We start from the raw sequence: 20,227 nt of genomic DNA on the forward strand, positions 1-20,227 counted from the left end.
AATTAAGAACTTTAAAGACATCCTTAATAACTGCCCCTTCTCTCTTACCCCACAGTCTATGATTTACAAAGCTTTTTTTTAACTCTCATTTTTAAATATCTCTTAAATCCATTCTCTATTCAGTTTCCTATCTGACAAGAGTATAGTTTCATCCTGATTGCCTCATTTAGGCTATTTCAAACACCTTCTTCCTGCTCTCTTCTCCTTCAACTGACCTTTATTACCCTGTGATATAACATCCTTTGGAAAGGCAAATCCTACCATCCTACCAGAACATTCACCATTTCAAATCCTCCAGCAGCTTCCCTACTGTGTTCACCAAGCTTGTGTCAATCATTCTGACCAAGTCCAGCCTAACCGTCAGAGATTCTAACTCAATGGGTCTGGGACAGGTCCTGGGAATCTGTATTTCATATACTCCTGAGATTCTGCATGGACCAATGTTTGGGAATCATTGAAAAAGATAAAATGTACACTCATAATGATGTCTTATAAATCCTTCACAATCTGACCCTCAACTACCCACCAGGGAAATTAAGTGACATCTTTCCCCTTGATGTTGTCTGTGACTGAGTTGCTCCTTCTGTGCTCCCATCGTTCTGTATGCATAATTCCCCAAATGACACCTATTTCATTGTACCCTTTTGTTCCCCCCTTGTGGGGCCAGCTTCATTGGCATGCAGCCTGTGCAGTCACATAGCATCCTTCCCTCAAAAGGGCCTTGAGCTTGGTTTAGTGTCCTGCTGCAGCCATCTGAGATTCTTAGTACTCATTGAACAAGGGGCACCTCATTTTCATTTTGCACTGGGCCCCACAAAGTATGTTCTCAGTCCTGCCTACTCAACTGTGAACTTTTTGAAAACAGAAGCTATTTGCTATTCACTTGAAATTCTTCTTGCTTAGAACAGAGGACTCCTAGTATAGAGAAAGGGTTTGGTAAATATTTGTTGAATTTATACATGAATGAATGAAAGGATAGGATAAAGAATATCATAGGAAAATAGTGTAGTATGGCTAATTAACTTTGAAAAATAAGCTTTGTTTATGCTTTGCAGAAGAGAGGAGACAATTGATAAGTTCACAAGATGACAGACTTTCTCAAATAAGTAACGTAAATTTTCCTAGGTTTCTCCTTAAATTGCTCTGTTTCTCCCTTGAGCCCTGCTGCTTTCTTGTTCTTCTCAAAATTCTAAATTGCTGGTTAATGGAGCTTACAATAGCAGTATCATAGAATATGCCCAAAGTGTTTGTGCCAAACATTGTGCTATCTTTGGGGGATACTGGGAAAGGGAAGGGGGAAGCCATAGGAAGGTGAACCAAGCAGGGTCCCTGTTCTCTAGAAGCAATTAAATCTTACCCTTTTAAGAGTTTCTGTCAAAGATGAGTTGACTTCATGGGAGTTTTGCAGCAATGAATTGAAAATAAAGACACTAGACTTGGCCACTGGCCCAGCTTCCTGAACATTTCAACTGACAAAATGTCTCAGTATGAACACAATTCCTCCACTATGAGATCTGTGGGTTCACTAGTTAACATTGGCAACCAACTAGGAGGTGCTCATAAAGCATAATAAATAAGTGGCTATCGAGGTGGGGGAGGTGCTTTTGCTCCCTGATGTTAGAGAAGAAAAGATAAACTTCAGCTATCAAAGTGAGCCAAATAATTCGGGGGAACAGATATCCCTAGCTTATGCTGAAAGCAGGACAAGACTTCCAATGTGGCAAAGACCACACACCACCCTGCTGCATCAGTGGCAGTACTAACTTTTTGCTGTTCTCAGAGATGACATAGATGTTCAAAAAGAGTTTCTCCTACTAACTGGTGTGGTTTAGTTGGTTGGGCATTCTCTCACAAAGTAGAAGGTTGCTGGTTTGATTCCCAGTCAGGTCAAATGCCTAGTTTGTGGGTTTAGTCCCTGGTCAGAGTGTGTATGAGAGGCAGTCCATCAATGCTTCTCTCCCTCCATTCCCCTCCCTCTGTCTCACTAAAAAAAAAGAAGAAGAAGAGTTTTGCCCTGACTGGTGTGGATCAGTGATCAGTGGGTTGGGTGTCATCTTTCAAACTGAAAGGTTGCCAGTTCAATTCCTGGTCAGGACAGATGCCTGGGTTGTGTGCCAGGTCCCCACTTGGGGGCACATGCGAGACGCAACCAATCAATGTTTCTCTCACACATCAATGTTTATTTCCTCTCTTTCTCCCTTCTCCTCTCTCTAAAACTAAATAAATAAAATTTTTTTAAAAAAAGTTTCTCTTGCCATTCCACAATCCCTATTTAGTCACCCAGTCTACTATTTACTAAACCATCAGTAATTATATTAATAGATTCTAGTCAAAAAAGTACAAATGCCAACAAACATAGACCTGTGTTCAACTTCAATTCAAAAAAATATAAATATAATACATCTATAAGGTATCATTTTCACATACCAGATGAGATGAAGTTCAAAAGATTGATAATGCTTAATGTTGGCAAGTATAGTAGAGAAAGCAAGTATTCTAAAAAACAAAAAATTGGTAATCAACATATAAATTAATGCAACCACAATCCTAAGGAGGGCAATTTGGCATTATGTAACAATCAGAATTTAAAACACACATCCCCTTTCATGCAGCAACACCATTTCTAGGACTTCGTCCTAAGGAAACAGTCTGACAAACAGGTAAAAATCCATGTACAAAGTTGTTCATCATAGACAAAAGTTTAGAAATAACCTAAGTGTGCAACATGAAAGATTAGCTTAATATAGCATGGTTCATTCAAGCACAATGTAGCTAACATTAATGAGAAGCTCATTTATTTTATCCCTTTCTGGTTTAGTGTTAATTCCTTTAGTGTGTTTTCTGGTCATTTAGCTAAACTATCATTAAAATACCAAAATTTAGACACTAAAAAGAAACAAAACAATTTAAATATTAAAATGGTTATGTGGAGCTATAATTAACAAAAGGAAAATATATCCATAATATTTTAGATATAATAGAAAGGTCAGCTTTTAAAACTGTATAAATGAAATGACTCCATTTTTTGTTAAAAAATGCATATTTGAGTGTGTGTGTGCATTCTTTTAAGAATAGATTGTGATTGATTTTGCTTTGGCATGATGCTTAGTGCAAATAAATAGATGATATCCAAACATAATGTCTCTACTGTGTTTGGATATTTCCAAATACAGTATCATGAGGGAAACAAAGGTAGGTCTTGAGGAAATATTTTCACTTGTGTGCTGGTAAATATTTAACAACTGGCCTTCAGGTGAGACAGAGTGGGAGTCCTATTTACCGACTTTTATGGCAAATACTCCCAACATTACTCATTTCAAGCTACTAAAATGACATCACTGAATGTGGAGTTGGGAAGAGATATACAGCAGCTATCATTACATAGCATTTTCACGATATATATACAACAGATGCAAATATTACAAGAGTATAGATAATGTTAAAATGCAGTAAGCTAATTAGAAAGTGCATGCATTTTTTATAGATCTGGAAGTAGAGTCACTAATGTAATAATACTGATCATGTCTCAGTGGAAATGTCATGAATCATATGTACTTCATACTTTAGAACTTTGTATGTCATTTAAATATTTTTACAATAAACATGTTATCTTTTTCATCAGAAAAAAATAATCCAAGGTGTTTTTTTTCTTATTTGTCAAAACTAAAAAAAGAAAACTATATTACTTCTTTTAACTTAAGTCTTACTGAAACAAAACACCTTCCCAAAGGAGTTTGATGCTACTGAGGTGTCACTAAGGATAATGGTGAGCAATGTTTGAATCAATTAAACCATGATATCTTTGTTCAGTCAATTCAGTGTTTCAAAGGCCTTTCAAAATATAAATTTACAAGATCAGAATTCAAAGGCCCTCTGATACTCTTATAGAAACTAAGTCCCAAGGCAGGTAGGCGGTTTCCCAAGGCAGGCACTACAAGGCAGCCTATAAGATGACTCAGCTCCTCTCCATTTATAAATGGTCTCTAGAGCTTGTGATCAAAGTGTATATTCTTCACTTGTCATTACTGAATGAGAAGAGGCTACCTCATTTTGGGAAGTAGTATTCATTTGATTGGCTAATTCCTGAAGCCCTGACCCTTTCATCTTTGTTTCGGTAATAGCAGCTTATACTTTTCCAGAATTTTATACTTCTCTAAACACGTCCACACAGATTACTCTAGTTGTACTTCCTAAGAGCCCTGTGAGACAGGTAAGGTGGAAAGGACCGCTCCTATTTCACAGCTAGGAAAACCTGAAGCTAGAGCAGGCAAGTGGCTAGCCCAAGGCTACTGAGAGTCAGGGGGCTGGTCTGGTCTTGGCATTGTTTGAAACAACGCATCTGCTGCTGCTGAAGCCCTGTGTCCCGGTGATTTAACTGTGAGCGTTTCTCACAATAAGAACTAGTGAGAGGGGAAGGAGGGTGGGGAATGGAGGGAGGTCACCAAACCAACTGAAGGAAGGAACTATAAAAAAAAGTCAGTTACAGATGCTTTCCAGACTTCTCAGTCAGAATACCATCTTCCTGCTTTTGAGACAGTAGAGGGAAACCCTCTATTTCAGTTGCAGTAAGGTGTATGACTTTTTCATTTAATCCGTGTGAATTTGGGGCAAATGGTGGCTTGATCAGCCAAACCAGCTGGGCCATTCAATAGCCAAATGTGGCTATATAAATTAAAATTCAAGTAATGAGATCAAATGAAAAATTCAGTTCTTTATGTACTGATAGGGCAGTGCAGATAGAGAATAGTGCCAGCATCACAGACAGTTCTGTGGGACAGCAGTGCCCTGGAGATTCTAATTCTGTAGTTAGTTACATGGGTGTTCTAGCTTTGGCAGTGTCTGTAGAGATGGCCTAAAGCAGTCCCCTTACCTGCAGTTTTGCTTTCCCCAGTTTCAATTACATGGGGTTCAAAAATATCAAATGGAAAATCCCAGAAATAAGCAATTCATAAATTTTGAGGACTTCCAGCCAAGATGGACCCAGAGAGGACCACACCAAGACACATCATGATTAAAATGCCAAAGGTGAAAGATGGAGAGAGAATCCTAAAAGCAGCAAGAGAAGCGGAGAGTTGCCTACCAAGGGGTGCCTATAAGACCATTAGCTGATTTCTCAAAGGACACTTTCCAGGCAAGAAGGACTGGCAAGCAGTATTCAATGTGATGAAAAGCAAGGACCCACAATTAACATTACTCTATCCAGCAAAGCTATCATTTAGAACAGAAGGGCAGATGAAGTGCTTCCCAGACAAGGTAAAGCTAACGGAATTCCTCATCACCAAGCCATTATTGTATGAAATGTCAAAAGGACTTAAGAAAAAGAAGATCAAAATTATGAACATTAAAATGACAACAAACTCACAACTACCAACAACTGAACCTAAAAAAGCAAAACAAAATCCAACTAAGCAAACTGGAATAGGAACAGAATCACAGGTATGGGGATCATTTGGAGGGTTATCAGCCGGGAGCGGGGAGGGGGAGAAATGAGGAAATGGTGCAGGGATTAAGAGGCATAATTGGTTGGTACAAAATAGACAGGGGGAGGATAAGAATAATAGAGGAAAGGGTGAAGCCAAAGGACTTCTATGCACGACCCACAAACATGAACTAAAGGGGGTGGGATTGCTGAAGGGAAATGGTGTACTGGGCAGAGGGGAGCAAAGGGAAAAAAGAATTCGGATTACTGTAACAACATAATCAATAAAATGTACTTAAAAAAGTAAAGTAAAAAGAAAGTCCAAATACTCCCTGACTGGTGTGACTTGGTGGGTTGCGCATCATCCTGCAAACAGAAAGTTCCCTGGTTCAGATTCTGATCAGGGCACATGCCTGGGCTGTGGGCCAGGTCCCCGGTTGAGGCCGTGCAAGAGGCAGCCTGTGGCTGTTTGTCTCCCTCTCTTTATCCCTTCCCTTCCCCTGTCTCTGAAAATGAATGAATAAAATCTTTAAAAAAAAAAAAAAAGGTCCAAATGCTTTGATACTCAAGAATTTTATAGGTTTTGTTGATTCTGTACAGGTGCACTCTAGGTTGGGCAAAGTGTAATAGCTGTTTGCAAACAAACCAGAAAGAAAAAAATTAAATTCAGATAAGAACCTGACGCAAGTCCTTTGTCTCACACCTTCAAGTCCAGCAATATTTAAGCATCTCCTATACTAGAAAATTGTAGACAGCAGCCGCCAATATAGGAAAGCTGGATGCAACTGATACCCATTGGCACTTCGTATAGTCCCATGGCGACAGCGCACCTCAAGCGACAAGAAATGCAGGTGTGCTGTGGCACTTAGATCCACACAATTTATGGTCCTGTCCAGGTACCCCCGAATGAAGAAACTCCACCGCTCCAGTTTTCGCAGTCTTGAGCTTCGGCAGTTTTAAAAACCTGAGACTCTGGGCTTCCAGAGAAAAAACTACTAGCTAGGGAACCTTTGCACCACGGTTTCGCAAAGGGCGGATCATAAACCACCTGCCAAAATCACCGAGAATGGTTGTTAAAAACGCGGATTTGGTGGGGCCCAGGCCTCTAGAATCATGGAAACCAAGTACCTAGGGATGTGGCTCCGGAGTCTGCAGTTCAGCACTGACTTCCCGGCAGCTGCGGTCTTCGGCCGGCAAGTTGGAGGGCGGTGAGGCTCCGCCCCTTCCCCTGCCAATGGCGACGCTCTCTGCTCCCTGCGTAACCCCGGAGTGGAAGGCACGCAAGCCTGCAGGAGGGAACCGCCAAATCTCGTGGGCGCGGCCTGCACCGCGGGAACTAGGTACAGCCTCTCGGCGGCGCTCCCCCAACTCTGCGGCCTGAGCGCACGCGCGCCTCCACCTGCCCTGGTGACCTTTGGCTGTAATGCCCTGCCGCGCCTTCTCCGCCGGGGACCAGCGCCTCGGGCTTTTGAGGCGTTTTCTAGGCGCGCGCCAGCGGGCCCGGATCACGTGGGCCAAGGCTGCCTCGTGGTCCCCAACGGCAGCTGAAGCAGGAGGACGGAGCTGCGGCCAACGCTCGCCCTCCGAGTGCGCCCTAGGGTAGGTGCGGGGATAAAAATGGCGAAGTGGGGGTAGCCGGTGGGGAAGCGATGGACGAGCAGGTGGGGCGGTCGTTGGAACCTTCTGACGTGGACACCGGGTGGTTCTCCGCGCCAGTTTGAAGCGGCGGCCTCCGGCCGGCACCCACTAGGTGTGATCACTGACTCCGTCGGCCGCGGAGCCCCGCCGGGAGTCGGAGGCAATGGACGAACAGAGCGTGGAGGTGAGGGGGTGTGAGAAGGTTGGTGGTTGGTCTGCCCCTGCCACTCGGGGAGGGCTTTTTAGTCGGGTCGCCTGGCCCTGGTCCTCTCTCTGGTCGGGCGCCCGACTGGCCGCCGCGGCTGTGGGGAGGGCCGGCCGGGTGCGAAGGACGTCGTGCTGGTTCCGCCGCGCTCTGGTGCCGGCGCTCGGACCGTTCCCGCGGCCGGGGTGCGTACCCGGCGTGTTCAGGCGGTCTCCGCACGGTGCGCACGCGGCGTCCTTCCCACAGCACAACTGCAAACTCATCAGGGGGACGTGCCCTTCCACCCGCGACCAGTTCTTGCGAGTTCCTGCGCGGATCCAGCTCTCCCTCCGAACGGATAAACATTCCTCCCAGCGGTGCAGTTTTATACTTCTGCCTTTCCTGTGAGTGAGCGGGTGCTTGGCTGTAGTTTGCTAGAACAACTATTTATATCTGACACTTGTAAGCTGTGATTTTAAATGTGTGTGTTTACATAAAGGCTAGGAACATTTGTTTTTAAAGGATTGGTTATTGGAAATAACTGTATAATGTCTAATTTTGAACCTTTCAAATACTAAGTAAATTTTTGTTTCTTAGTAAGGGCAGCGATGTCACTGGGCACCCCACTTGAAACTAGTCCATCCAATGGTCTTACTGTCCACACCTCCCGGCCCCCCCAGCATCTGCACGTCAGAGGTCCTTTCTGGCCCAGCAGAGTCATGATTAGACTCCAGGGATTTTCTTCTTAATTCTTTGTGTGAAGATATTATAAAGGTTTGATAACTTTACCTTGGTTTTAGGAGAGTTACATTCTCCTAGAATGGAGGAAAAATAAATGTACCGCAATAATGTAGGGGCACCAAATATTCCCTGTAAAAAGTTTCAATATGTAAGTATGTAAGGGCTTTAAATGTTCTTTGTAAGAAGTAGCAAGGACTTGCTAAAAGGCCTTGGAAAAAGGAATGTAAGAAGGAGTGTTATAGCAATTAGTGATTTACAAGCTAAAAGGACTTCAGCCTCTATCACCTCCCATTTGCTTGCTTGTGTCTGGTTTATAGCATTTGTGAAGGTTGTGCTTTGCAGAATGTCTAGCCCTTTGAAAATAAATTGCCTCACAGGGAGTTCGTCCCTGGCTGAAGAGCTGTGTTGCCGTCGAAGATAACCTTTAGCCTTGCGAATTTCTGTTCCTGTTACTGCCAAGACATTCCTGCAGTCCTGCCCAGCCCCCTCTTCCTAAGGCTGTTTCCCGCCAAAGAAGAAACAAAGAGACTGCACCAGTGTAAAAACCCAGCGTTTAGACTCCATTGTAGGTTGGAGCATGTTAGAGACCTGCTCAGGGTCTGCCCAACTCCTGGCCGATATTAAAAATCCTTTGCTTAACTTTATACACCGCTTCAGAGTGTTCAATCTCGCCTATGTAGCCGTAACAATAATAAACTTAAAATATGTAAGAACTTACATTTAATTATATGTTTTCTTGTCAGTTACTTCATAAGTTGATTCACATGAGACTTCTTGCAAAGATAATAGTGTTTCTTCTATTTACGTGATCTTTCCTTCTTCCCTAAACATTGGCAGAGCTGCCACCAAAAATCGCAATAGGCTCAAGTAAGGAGCTACTTGGTTGCAGCATCAGGACAGAAATTCGGATTTCTGGATTCTGAATTCGTTTCTTTCTTGACCAAAGTACACTGCTATTAGGACATACATCTTTTAAAAACTTTTCCAATATTATAAAAGTAATTCATCCCCTTTGGGAAAATTACAGAAAAAGTAAAAAGTCCATTTGTTCCTTTTTTTTCTTACTGTTAAACATGGGCTGCCCCCTCCTCCCATATCATTAAATAATTCCTTAAATATTTGCAGTGACTAAATTAACTGAGACAGTTTAATTAATATTTGGACATTTGGGTTAGCCAGATTCTTGCCATTCTAATTACTGCTTCCATGAAAATATTTGTGCGTAAGTCTGCCTGTTTGCATGTCATAGCCTTTCCTTAGAATAGGACCATTGTGAAGCTTAGATGTTCTCAGGTACCCTGGACCTTAACTGACCAAGTCCTGATATGGAATAAAGTTAAAAGTAAAATGTTATCAAGTGAATTATTTTAAGCATGCTTTTTACTCTTGATTCAGTAGCCTAATCTGGTGGACTTTACATCTTTTATTATTTTCAGAGCATTGCTGAGGTTTTCTGATGTTTCATTTGTATGGAGAAATTGCGGGATGCTCCCGGAGGAGGGAGAGTTTATACTTGTTTGGTGGGTAAGAACAAAAAGAAAAAGAAAAGAAAGGTAATGGATTCAAAGGCAAAGAATGAAATCATATCGTCTTATAGTCACAAGAGACCTTAGTGGTGAATATAATCCAGTGACTTTAAAAACTGAATGTAGATGAACTCCTTTAACAAAATTACAGGGAGGTTTAACAGGTAAGAACTTAGTTTGTTTGTTTATGAGGATTCAATAGGACATCTGCAGACCACATTACCCTTAGTAGGTTATTTTCTTTCCTGAAAAAAACCAAAGCATCTCCCGTGGTCTTCACCTCAGGATTTCTCTGTGATTGCTTATTTCTGCCTAAGGAAGATAAAATATCCCCTTGTGAAGAGTAATATCTGTAATACATAAATCATTTGCTTCCAGTCACAGCTAGCAAATGGTGGAGCTGGATTTGAACCCAGGAAGTCTGGCTCGAGATCCTGTGTTCTTTGCCACTCTACCACGTGCAGAAGAGCTAGGGTATATACCGTGCTAGTTCTCCCACTCATAAACTGAGACTCAACCTCTCTTAGCCTTGTTTCCTCAGCTGTAGGAGGTGGATAACAAGATCTTCACAGGGTGGTTGTGGCATTAGATGAGATAAGCTGAAACTCATTTAGAAAGTACAAAATACTATTCTCTTGTAAAGTGTTACATGTTAAAATAGCAACTAATGCACATCTTTGTTTTAAAATTTTTTATGGATTTGAGAGAGAGAGAGAGAGAGAATCTTCGATTTGTTGTTCCCCTTATTTATTTCTCTCTCCCTTCCTCCTGTCCTTCCTCTCTGGAGGATATTTTTCATTGCATTGAGAAAGAGGGAGGGAGAAAGAGAGAGAGAAACATCGATTGGTTGCCTCTTGTAGGCTCCCCACCCGGGAATTGAACCCGCGAACTAGGTATGTGACCCAACCAGGGATTGAACCTGGAACCTTTCATTGTATGGGATGACACTGCAGCCAGCTGAGCCACACCAACCAGGGCCATTGGTTGTTTCCTTGGGTGTTCTCTGCAGATCCAACCGCAACCTTGGAGTATCTGAATGATGCCCCAGCCAACTGAGCTACCTGGCCAGGGCCTCATAGGTTGATTCTTATATGTGACGGGACTGGGGATCAGACTCACAACCTTGCTGTATGTATCTGGACGATGCTCTAACCAACTGAGCTACCTCACCAGAAATTTGTTTATGTTTTATAAATGTTGAAACTGAAACTAGAGAAATCAAGTCATTGGCCTCTCTCACTGTAGTTAACTAGTGATAGAGTCTGGATATGGACTCAGTCCTTTGAAGAAGGCTCAGTAGACATGATCTCTGGTTATTACCTTATGCCTCGGTGATTCTTCATTTCTTCATTGTTAGCTTCTCTTCCTCCTGTTCCTTACAGGCATATATTGCTTAAATATCGCTGCTGGCATGCTGTACCCCTAGGTTTCTGGGAAGGTCTTATCTACTTTAAGACACTTAATGGCAGGGCGGCGGGTGGACGTGCACGTGGGCACGCGGGGCCACACCGACAGCGGCAAGCCCGCGCGGCGCGGGCGCTGAGCACCAGGGCCTCCACTGCCGCCTCCGACAGGCAGCCTCGGAGCCGCGAGCGTGGCGTCACCCTGGGCCTGGGCTTCCCGTGCTTCTTGGTGCCGCTCCCCGCGCGTCTGCGGTGCGCGATTCCCGAGCCCCAGCCGCGCCTGAAGCCAGGTCCGATCCTGGCGAGCCCCAGCTTCGGTCACGCCGGCCGACTGCCCCGGGCACGCCTCCCTCATCCGGACCGTCCCTGGCGGTGAGCGCGGGCGGGGCGGGAGCCGGGCTCGCTGTTGGCACAGGGAGAGCACCTCTCTTACTAAGTGGGGCCGCCGGGGTCCTGAGAGGCGGACCTGAGTCTTCCAAGGCCCCTCAGCAGGTGAACGGGGTTTGGGGGCTCGAACTTGGAAGCTTTCCCCACCCAGCACGATCGAGTAGGAAGGTACTGTCCTTAAAAAAAAAAAAAAAAAAGGAAAGAAAAGGAGGACACTTGATTTACTGTTGCGGGTTTAACTTTCATTTCTGTGAGCGGGGCTCCCCAGTTTATTCCTTCAGCATTGACCTATAAATGACCTCTGATTGTCCTTCCTGCTCTTTTCTGAAATTGACTTTTATGACTTCTTTCTTTTTATTTCTATTCTGCCGGTCAACCGTGACATCTCTTACACTAATGGTTTTTAAGTCCTGTCAGGTATCTCCTGGTGTCGCTTCTGTCTGTCCTACCTCTCTTCCTTTCATTACCATCCTAATAGGTAAATACAGACATTATTACCTTGTGCTCAGGTTATTATAATCATCTTCTAACTCATCTCTCTGTCTTGAATCTTTTCTTATCTCTAGTCTGTTCGGTATCCTGCTGCCATATCGATGTTTTCAGGTGATGTCATGTTTTCCTTTCCATGCCTGAGATTGATTGCCTGAAGGATAAAGTAAGAATATTACCCTTGTAGGCAGACCATCTGGATGAAATGGTTCTCATCTTTCTTACTAGAGATTTCTTGATTCTTAAGTGCACTAGTCATTTGTTTATTCATCAAATATTAGTTGCATGGCTGCCTGAAGTTAGGCATTGACTTCCCAAGGAGCTGACTCAGTAGTTGGGATATGGTCAAAGAAGTGTGTTGGTAGCTATTGAAAACTTGTGAGTGACAGAACGTAATGTTTTAGAAAATGCCACTCTGGTTCCTGTGTGGAAAGTGGACTGTCAGCTGCTGGGGGAGGAAGTGAGGCAATCCGTCAGGATATGCTTTATTAGTGAAAGGGGAAGGGTGGGTTAGACTAGAAAGGTAATAGTAGAGGTGGTGAAAATAGGGCCGTCCTGGATGTGTTTTGAAGGTAGAGCTTACAGACGGTATGTGAGGAAGTGCATAGCATCTGGATGGTATAAATGGTATTCCATTCTGGGGTAGAAAAACCTTGGGGAGGAGCACATTTGGGTAGGCTGTAGATGGGAAAGTTTTGTTTTTAAATATGGGGAGTGTATACCCTGGCCAGGTATTCGGTTGTTTAGAGCATTGTCCCGGTTTGCTAAGGATGTGAGTTTGGTCCCTGGTCAGGGCACATATAGGAAGTAACCAACAAATGCATAAATACGGGGAACAGCAAATCAATGTCTGTCTGTCTGTCTGTCTCTCGTGCGCTTCCCCCCTTCTTCTCTTTCTCTAAAATCAAGAAATAGGAAAAAAATAACTTAAATATATGAAGTCTGAGATGTTTATTATATATGTAACGGGATGTTGACAGCTGGAAATATGAATCTGGAGTGTGGAAGGGGACTTTAGAGAGATTGAATTGTTAGCATATAGATAGTATTTAAAGCCAGGGGGTCAGTTGAGTTCACCAGATTACCTCCTGTGGGAAGGTGTTTTTTGGTCTGAACTGTGGGTTGCTCACATTTAGAGGTCAGAGGAGGAGGCAGATTCAGCAAAGGATGACAAGAAGGAGCCCATGAGTGAGGCATCACAGAATTCAAGTGAGAAGCAAGTTTGAAGACGAGTAAGGTAGCTGTGCCATATGGTTCTGGGCTGGGAATTGACCGTTGGACCTGAGAATGTGTGCGTCACCGGTGGTGACCTTGCTGTGTAGTTTTAGGGGGAAGAGGGGGAACAGAAACTTGCTGGCAGAGAGCGGGAGGAGTGAGACAGCAAGTAAGAAGAGCTCAGAACTTCGTAGTCAGTAAAGTGGAGCAACAAGGCTGTGGTTTGAAGGGGGATGTTGAGAGTCAACATTTCCCCCCATTTTCGGAGAAGATGTATCTCTTGCTTTGACTGAACCAGTAAACAGAATAATTAATGATGCTGGAGAGACGGGGGGATAATTACAGGAGCAAAGTCCTTGAGAAGCTGGGCACTCCGCCCAACCAAATTGTAATACTCATTTTAATGCCTTCCCTTCTTTCTTCCCATCTCTGGTCACTTGACTGTGTAAATTTAGCTGTCTGTGAAAGTGCACATACTCGTGCCCACACCCGTGAGTAAATGTGTCCACAGTCACCTAGTAGTTGGTGACAGACCAGGATTGGACTCCCGTTCCAGTGCTCTGTCTCTGACTCTGGTGTGCGCACGTGCGTGCACACACGCACACACGCGCGCGCGCGCACACACCCCTCAGAAGGTGGGAACGTCGTCTGTTTTCAGGCCAGGTCTCCTTTAACTATCTAAGTACACTTAGTCGATTGTCTCTTATTACCTGTTCCCTTTTATTTGTATTTACAACCGCCATTTTTGTCTCCATAATTCTCATTGTATTTTTTGTTTTGTGTTCTTTTTTTTACTTCTTCATTTTCAACACAAGTAGCATTTTTATGTTTGCCTATAATTATTGACTTCCTTTTGTTTTTAATTTTGCAGCCTTTTTAAAATGAGGTATAATTGACATTCATTAAATTGCCCATATTTAAAGTGTGTGGTTTGATAAGTTCTGATATGCATATACCCGAGAAACCGTCACCACAGTCGCGATGGTGAGAACATCTGCATTCCCCCAGAGTTTCTTCGTGCCTTTTGGTAATGCCTCCTTCTGCTCGTCCTGTTCCCAGGCAGCCACTGATCTGCTTTCTGCCACTGAAGGGAAGTTTGGATTTTCTGGAATTTTATACAAATGGAATTTTACAATATGTACTCTTGTGTATCTTTTCTGTTTGTTTGTTTAATACTCAGCAAAGTTATTCTGATATTTATCTACATCATGGTGTGTACACAGTATTCCTTTTTATTGGTCAGTAGTAGCACTGCGCTGTGTGCATATGTCATAATTTGTTTCTCCATTCACCTGTTTTTGTTTTTTTGTTTTGTATGAGGTATAATTACATATAAAACATTGTATTGGCTTCAGATGTGCAACACACTTTTACATTTGATATTTGTATATGTTGCAAGACGACTACACTAAATCTAGGTAACATCTGTCAGCATATATAGTCAAAAATTCTTTTTCTAGTGATGAGGATTTTTAAGATCTATTTTCTTAGCAATTTACAAATCTGCAGTATATTATTAACTCGTCGGCAGCCGTCCGTCTCGAGAGACGATGGTGTAGCTTCTTAAGAGTCTATCTGCACCGCCGAGAATGGCTGTGCAGTCCAACTCGGGAGTGACACGGTATCTGTCTCCTCCCGTGTTGAATCGACATCTTGTGATGACGCTGGAGTGTCCTCTCCAGTGAAGCTGAAGCTACAGAGCCTGGGCAGGGTGATATGGAGGGTCTGCTGTTGCCCATGCAGCAGACCCCCCCTCTCTTCGCAGCTGAAGGGTCCAAGGGAAAGACGGAGTCAATACAGCTTGGCTTCAGGTGCGCCGCAGGAGTTGCCGGTGTTGATTACAACGTCAAACCGCCTTAGGGACTCCGGCTCCGGATTTTCTGTCCGGGTTTACTCCCTTAGCCTTTCCCCTGAAGAGGTATGCCGCAAGGCAGCGGAGGTTTTTTGGAGTCAGTGTTTTCCTTCTCTGATGTGCCCTGACTGGAAGATCGAACCAGCGACACTTAGCTCGCAGGCCGACGCTCAATCCACTGAGCCAAACCAGCCAGGGTCATATTATTAACTATAGTTACCATATTGTACACATTCACTTGTTGATGGATACATGGGTTGCTTTTAGTTTTTGGTATTTACATAGAAAACTGCTCCAAACATTTATATACCAGTCTTTGAATAGAATCTAGTTTTCATTTCTCTGGGTAAATATTTAGAAGTGGAGTGTCTAGATCATATGTTAGATAAGTGTTTAACTGTTTAATAAATTGTCAGACTGTCTTTTAAAATAGTTGTATCATTTTGCATCCTCACCAACAGCTTATGACAGTTCCAATTCTTCCACATTAATGCTAACGATTGTTTTTTTCAGTACTGGTTTTTAGCCATTCTCATAGATATGGAGTCATAATCTCAGCTTTCCCCTTACGATCAAGAAAACGACAAGGATGTCTGCTTTTATTACTTCTATCTATTGCCTTCTCTCCCAACTCCCGGTAACCACTATGTTTTCTGTCTCTACAAATTGGACTAGTAAATACCTCTTATAAATCCAATCATCCAGTATTTGTCCCTTTGTGTTTATTTCTGGGCTCTCTATTGGTCTCTGTTTCTGTCCTTATGTGAGCACCAATCTAATGATGACTATAGCTTTGCAGTGAATTGAAATCAGGAAGTTGAACATAGTTTTGGCTATTTGGCGTCCATTGAGATTCTATTTGAATTTTAGATTAGGTTTTTTGACTTCTGTAAAAGGCACCATTGGGATTTTGATAGGAATTGCATTGATTCTGTAGATTGCTCTGGGTAGTATTGTCATCGTAACAATATTAATTTTTAAATCCATGAATATGGGATGCCTTTCCATTTATCTAAAACTTCTTTAATTTCTTCATTTCTTTCAGCAATATTTTGTAATTTTCTACCAATAAATGTTTCAGTTCCTTTGTTAAATTTATTCCCAGGTATTTTACTCTTTTTGATGCTATTGTAAGTGTATTGTTTTCTTAATTTCCTCTTCGGAGTCTTCTTTTCTAGCGTATGGAAATGCAAGTGTTTCTTATTTGTTGGTTTGTATATCCTGCACCTGTGGTGAATTTCTTAGTTTTAACAGTTTCTCATGAAATCTAGGGTCTTCTACCTATAAGATCATGTCATCACAAACAAATGTTTTTTTTTTCTTTTTTTCTATTTTGAATAGTTTTCTTCACTTTTCTTCCTTAATTGCTCTGGTTGAAATTTTCAGTATTATATTGATTAGAAGTGTTAAAAGCAGGTATCCTTGTCTTTCCCCTAATCTTAGGGGAGAGTTTTCAGTCTTTAACCATTAAATATAATGTTTGCTGTGGGTTTCTAAAATAAGGACTTACTAAGTTGAGAAGGTTCCCTTCTATTTTTCTTGAGTGTTTTTTATCATGAAAGGATACTAGATTTAGTCATATGTCTTTCCTGTATCACTTGAGATGATCAGATGTCTTTTCTCTTCATTTTATTATGTGCTGTATTCCACTGAATGATTTTTGTATGTTGAACTCTCAGTGAATTCCAGGAATAAATTCCACTTGGTCATGTGTATAATCAAGGAAACTTGAGCTCAGTCACTTGTCTAGTGTCGTGTGGTTAGGATTCATACTGAGGTCTGAATACTGTCTGAAGCTAATGATTCTTCCATTTGGTGGAGAGAAATTAATTATTTAGTTGAATGTGGAGAAAATGCTCTAAAGATTTTTTAAAATGTTGTGCATTACTATTGTTCAGTGGTTCTTACCTTTGGTTTTGGTTTGGGAGAAACATTGTTTTTCCCAAAGTATTAAAATTGCCGTATTTATTTTTTGATTAAGTGAGATTGTAGAATACAGGGTAAAAAATGCCACATATATACAGAGAAGGGAAAGGTCCCCAGTGTGGGATAGGCAGGAAAGTTTCATGGATATAACCAGTGGACATTCCCATGTGACAGCACATGTGGGGAAGGAAGGACTGTGTAAACAGGTACACAGACTTGATGCCGAAAGTTGGGTACGAGGTCTGTCCAGAAGGTATCCAGCCATGTAATATGAAAAATAAAGACATTTATTGAAGAAGATGGAAGATACAAACAGCATTGTACATAGCACAAGCCTCAGTCCCCTTCAAAGTAGGCACCGGGGGACCTCACGCAGTTCTGCCAGTTACCGCTAGCTGCCCCGTTGTATTTTCCTCAATCTCTTCAACAATCTGAAATCTATTCTCCTTCAAAGGTGATTTTAGCTTTGGGAAAAGCTGGAAGTCACAGGGCACCAAATCTGGGGTGTAGGGGGACTGAATCACCTGGGTGATTGGACGTTTTGCAAAAAAACTGCATGAGAGGTGATACATGAGTGGGTGCATTGTCATGATGAAGCTGCCAATCACCAGTTGCCCATAGCTGTGGCCTTCTGAATCATAGAGATATTTTCCAGGTGAAATGTTCAAGCTTAATACAAAATTCGATGGAGATTCATTGTTCTGCTCACTCAGGGATTTTTAATGCGACAGCCAGACAGTACGTGTGCTCACTCAGTGGTGTCTACGGCCCCCACTGACTAGTACAGTGAAGTCATCATTGTTCACGCATGTGCATTCCAGTCCACTCCTTGGCTGCCAGGTTCCATCGATGCCATGCAAACCGTTCTCGTTATATAACTGTAGAACTCACGAGACATAAAAGAGGTTTTACTATATTGCTAATTCATATCTTATATGTGTATAATTTATGTGTGTATAAATTCATGTACTTTAAAATTAGATTGGTTTTCTAAAAAGGAAGTTAGTAGTACCTGAAACTTCCTCGGGATTTTATGGGTGGTTAGGTAGAAGCACATCACCCCTGTGCGTATGTCTGGAGATGGCAGCGACAGTACCATTATTTTTGTGAAGATTATGCACATCTTCCCTGTGAGACCCAAGTAGTCGTAAGATCACTTCCTTTCCTATGAAACAATAGCTTCTTAACTATTTTGAAATGAGGTCCGTCTCTGGAAAGTTTGTCCTGATCATGATGATAATGAGAGGAAGAGGGTTGCTTAACTATTTCTACAACATAAATATCTCTATCATTAATGCAAGCACTAGAGAGTTAAACTCATTAAATATGGTACATAAGTATTCAAGATATACACATTAAAGAAATGGTGTTTCTGTAATCAAAATCTTTTTTGTTTGTTTTCTTCCTCAGTGCTGGCTGACACAGAGAGAGCCCAGTGTCCTCATTGCCGGTAAGTGTTTTGCTATGATTATTTGTGAATTTGGAAAAATAATAAGGTGATAGAGCTAGAGCGAGCCAGAGCAGTAATAGAATTCTTTCTGCAATCTGCTGCATTTCTCCTCTTTGTAAATACGGCTGAAAAGAGAAGTAATGTTTATAGATAGAGCAATGCAAACTAAGTTATCTGACTCAGAATTATATAGAATGCATTATATCGTTTACCTTCTTTTAGAAAATCATGTGTAACTTCTTAACTTACCTTTTATCTTTCTAACCTTTTATAATGAAAATGAAAAAGGTTTCTGGTTTAAAAAATCTTGATAGTATAAATATAAAATACAAAGTCTTCTGATTCTGTTTCTCCTCTCCTAATCTTCTCATGAAATAACAGTTTCAGATGAAATTGTTGGGTTTGGTGTCTGTTTTTCTCAACGTTTTTTTCTATGTATATACTGATATGTATACATATAATTTTTTTTTACAACACAAATGATTAAATACTGTTCTACTTTTTGCTTTTTAAATGAAGAATATGGTGGTACTTTTCTTGAAGTAAATATAGGTCATTCAGAAAATGTTTGTATAATCTGTTATGCGACCATACGTTGATTTATTTACGTTTATATTGAGAGACATTTAGATTGTGTCCACTTTTGGTTATTTCACATAATGTTGGCAGGCTGCACTGAAGGATAGTTTTTTACCATTTTACATTCCTAGTAAAAGATACGAAAGTTCCTTTTCCTCACATTCCTATGAATACTGTCTATTACCAACCATCATTTTTTAAAATATAATTTATTTTTAGAGAGTGGGGAAGGGAGGGAGAAAGAGAAGGTGAGAAATATCACCGTGAGAAACATCTATCGGTTGCCTCTCTTATGTGCCCCAACCAGGGACCGAACCTCCCCCCCTGGCTCGTACCCTGACCTGAAATCGAACTGGCAGCCTTTCTCTTTGCAGGACGACACCCAACCAACTGAGCCAACCAGTCAGGGTAGTCTATCATTGTTTTTGTCATTCTGCTCAGTGAAAAATTGTATCTCATTTTTAACGTTTTTTTAAAAATGATTGAAACTGAGCAACTCTAGAAATATTTTTACACCTTTATACTTGTTTTTTTCTTAAACTACCTCTTCACATCTTTTGTGCATTTTTCTTCATCTATTATCTTTTCATACTCACTTTTAACAACTGTACTATCAAGTGGAACTCTGTAATGATGGAAAATGTTATATAACTTTGCTGCCCCACTCCGTCAGCTACATGTGGCAATTGAGCACTTGAAATATGTCTGGTGTACCTGTGTAATGAAGTCTTATTTTAATTAATTTAAATTTTATTTTATTATATTTTAATTTATCCTAAGCTGAGGGCATTTTTTCATTGCTTTTAGAGCTAGAGGAAAGAAGGAAGGGGGGGAGAGAAAGAAAGAAACACCAATGAGAGAAACATTGATCGGTTGGTTGTTCTATTTTGAGAAATGTGTTTTCCTTTAATTGACAATTTCTTTCTTTTCAAGCTTTATTGAGATACACTGTAATTGAAAAAAATTGTAAGATATTTAAACTTATGATTTGATATATGTATATATTGTAAAGGGATTCCCCTCCATCAAGTTCATTAACAGAACCATCACCTCACGTATTTACCTTTAGAATGTGTTTATTTTAGAAAATAATTTCAGGTTCTTTAAAGTGTGCATATGTATCTTCTCTCCAGCGCTCCACTCCAGCTACGGGAGCTAGTAAACTGTCGCTGGGCAGGAGAAGTAACACAGCAGCTTGATACTCTCCAGCTCTGCAATCTCACCAAACACAAGAAAATGAAAAGGACGAGTGTGTCTTTGATTTCTCTGTTTCTGTTTTAATAGAGGTTGTTACATGTTATTTTAATGAAACTACAGAAAGCCTTTTTTTTTTTTTTTAAGTTTTGTAGGGAAACACTTTTTTTCTGACATGGTGGGGGTATTACTCTCTGGAAGGGTCATTCTAACTTTTTAATCCT

At 41.5% G+C, this 20,227-nt stretch overlaps 1 protein-coding gene and 1 long non-coding RNA gene across 3 annotated transcripts in view; one reads left to right on the plus strand and one right to left on the minus strand.

Annotated features, from left to right (window-relative positions):
• ELSPBP1 (epididymal sperm binding protein 1) overlaps window positions 1-20,227 on the minus strand; it is a 223,699-nt gene that overhangs the window by 114,300 nt on the left and 89,172 nt on the right. The window lies entirely within an intron of this gene.
• On the plus strand, window positions 6,901-20,052 carry LOC149994899 (uncharacterized). Of its 2 annotated transcripts, none has more exons than XR_016507644.1 (3): window positions 6,901-7,018; window positions 18,191-18,230; window positions 19,943-20,052. It is a non-coding gene; the product is annotated as an uncharacterized LOC149994899 (long non-coding RNA). The 2 variants fall into 2 exon arrangements; XR_016507645.1 differs by lacking the exon at window positions 6,901-7,018 and adding an exon at window positions 11,114-11,283.

This window comes from Furipterus horrens, unplaced genomic scaffold (genome assembly GCF_987537825.1).
Source record: "Furipterus horrens unplaced genomic scaffold, mFurHor1.1.pri manual_scaffold_13, whole genome shotgun sequence".
NCBI lineage: Eukaryota > Metazoa > Chordata > Mammalia > Chiroptera > Furipteridae > Furipterus > Furipterus horrens.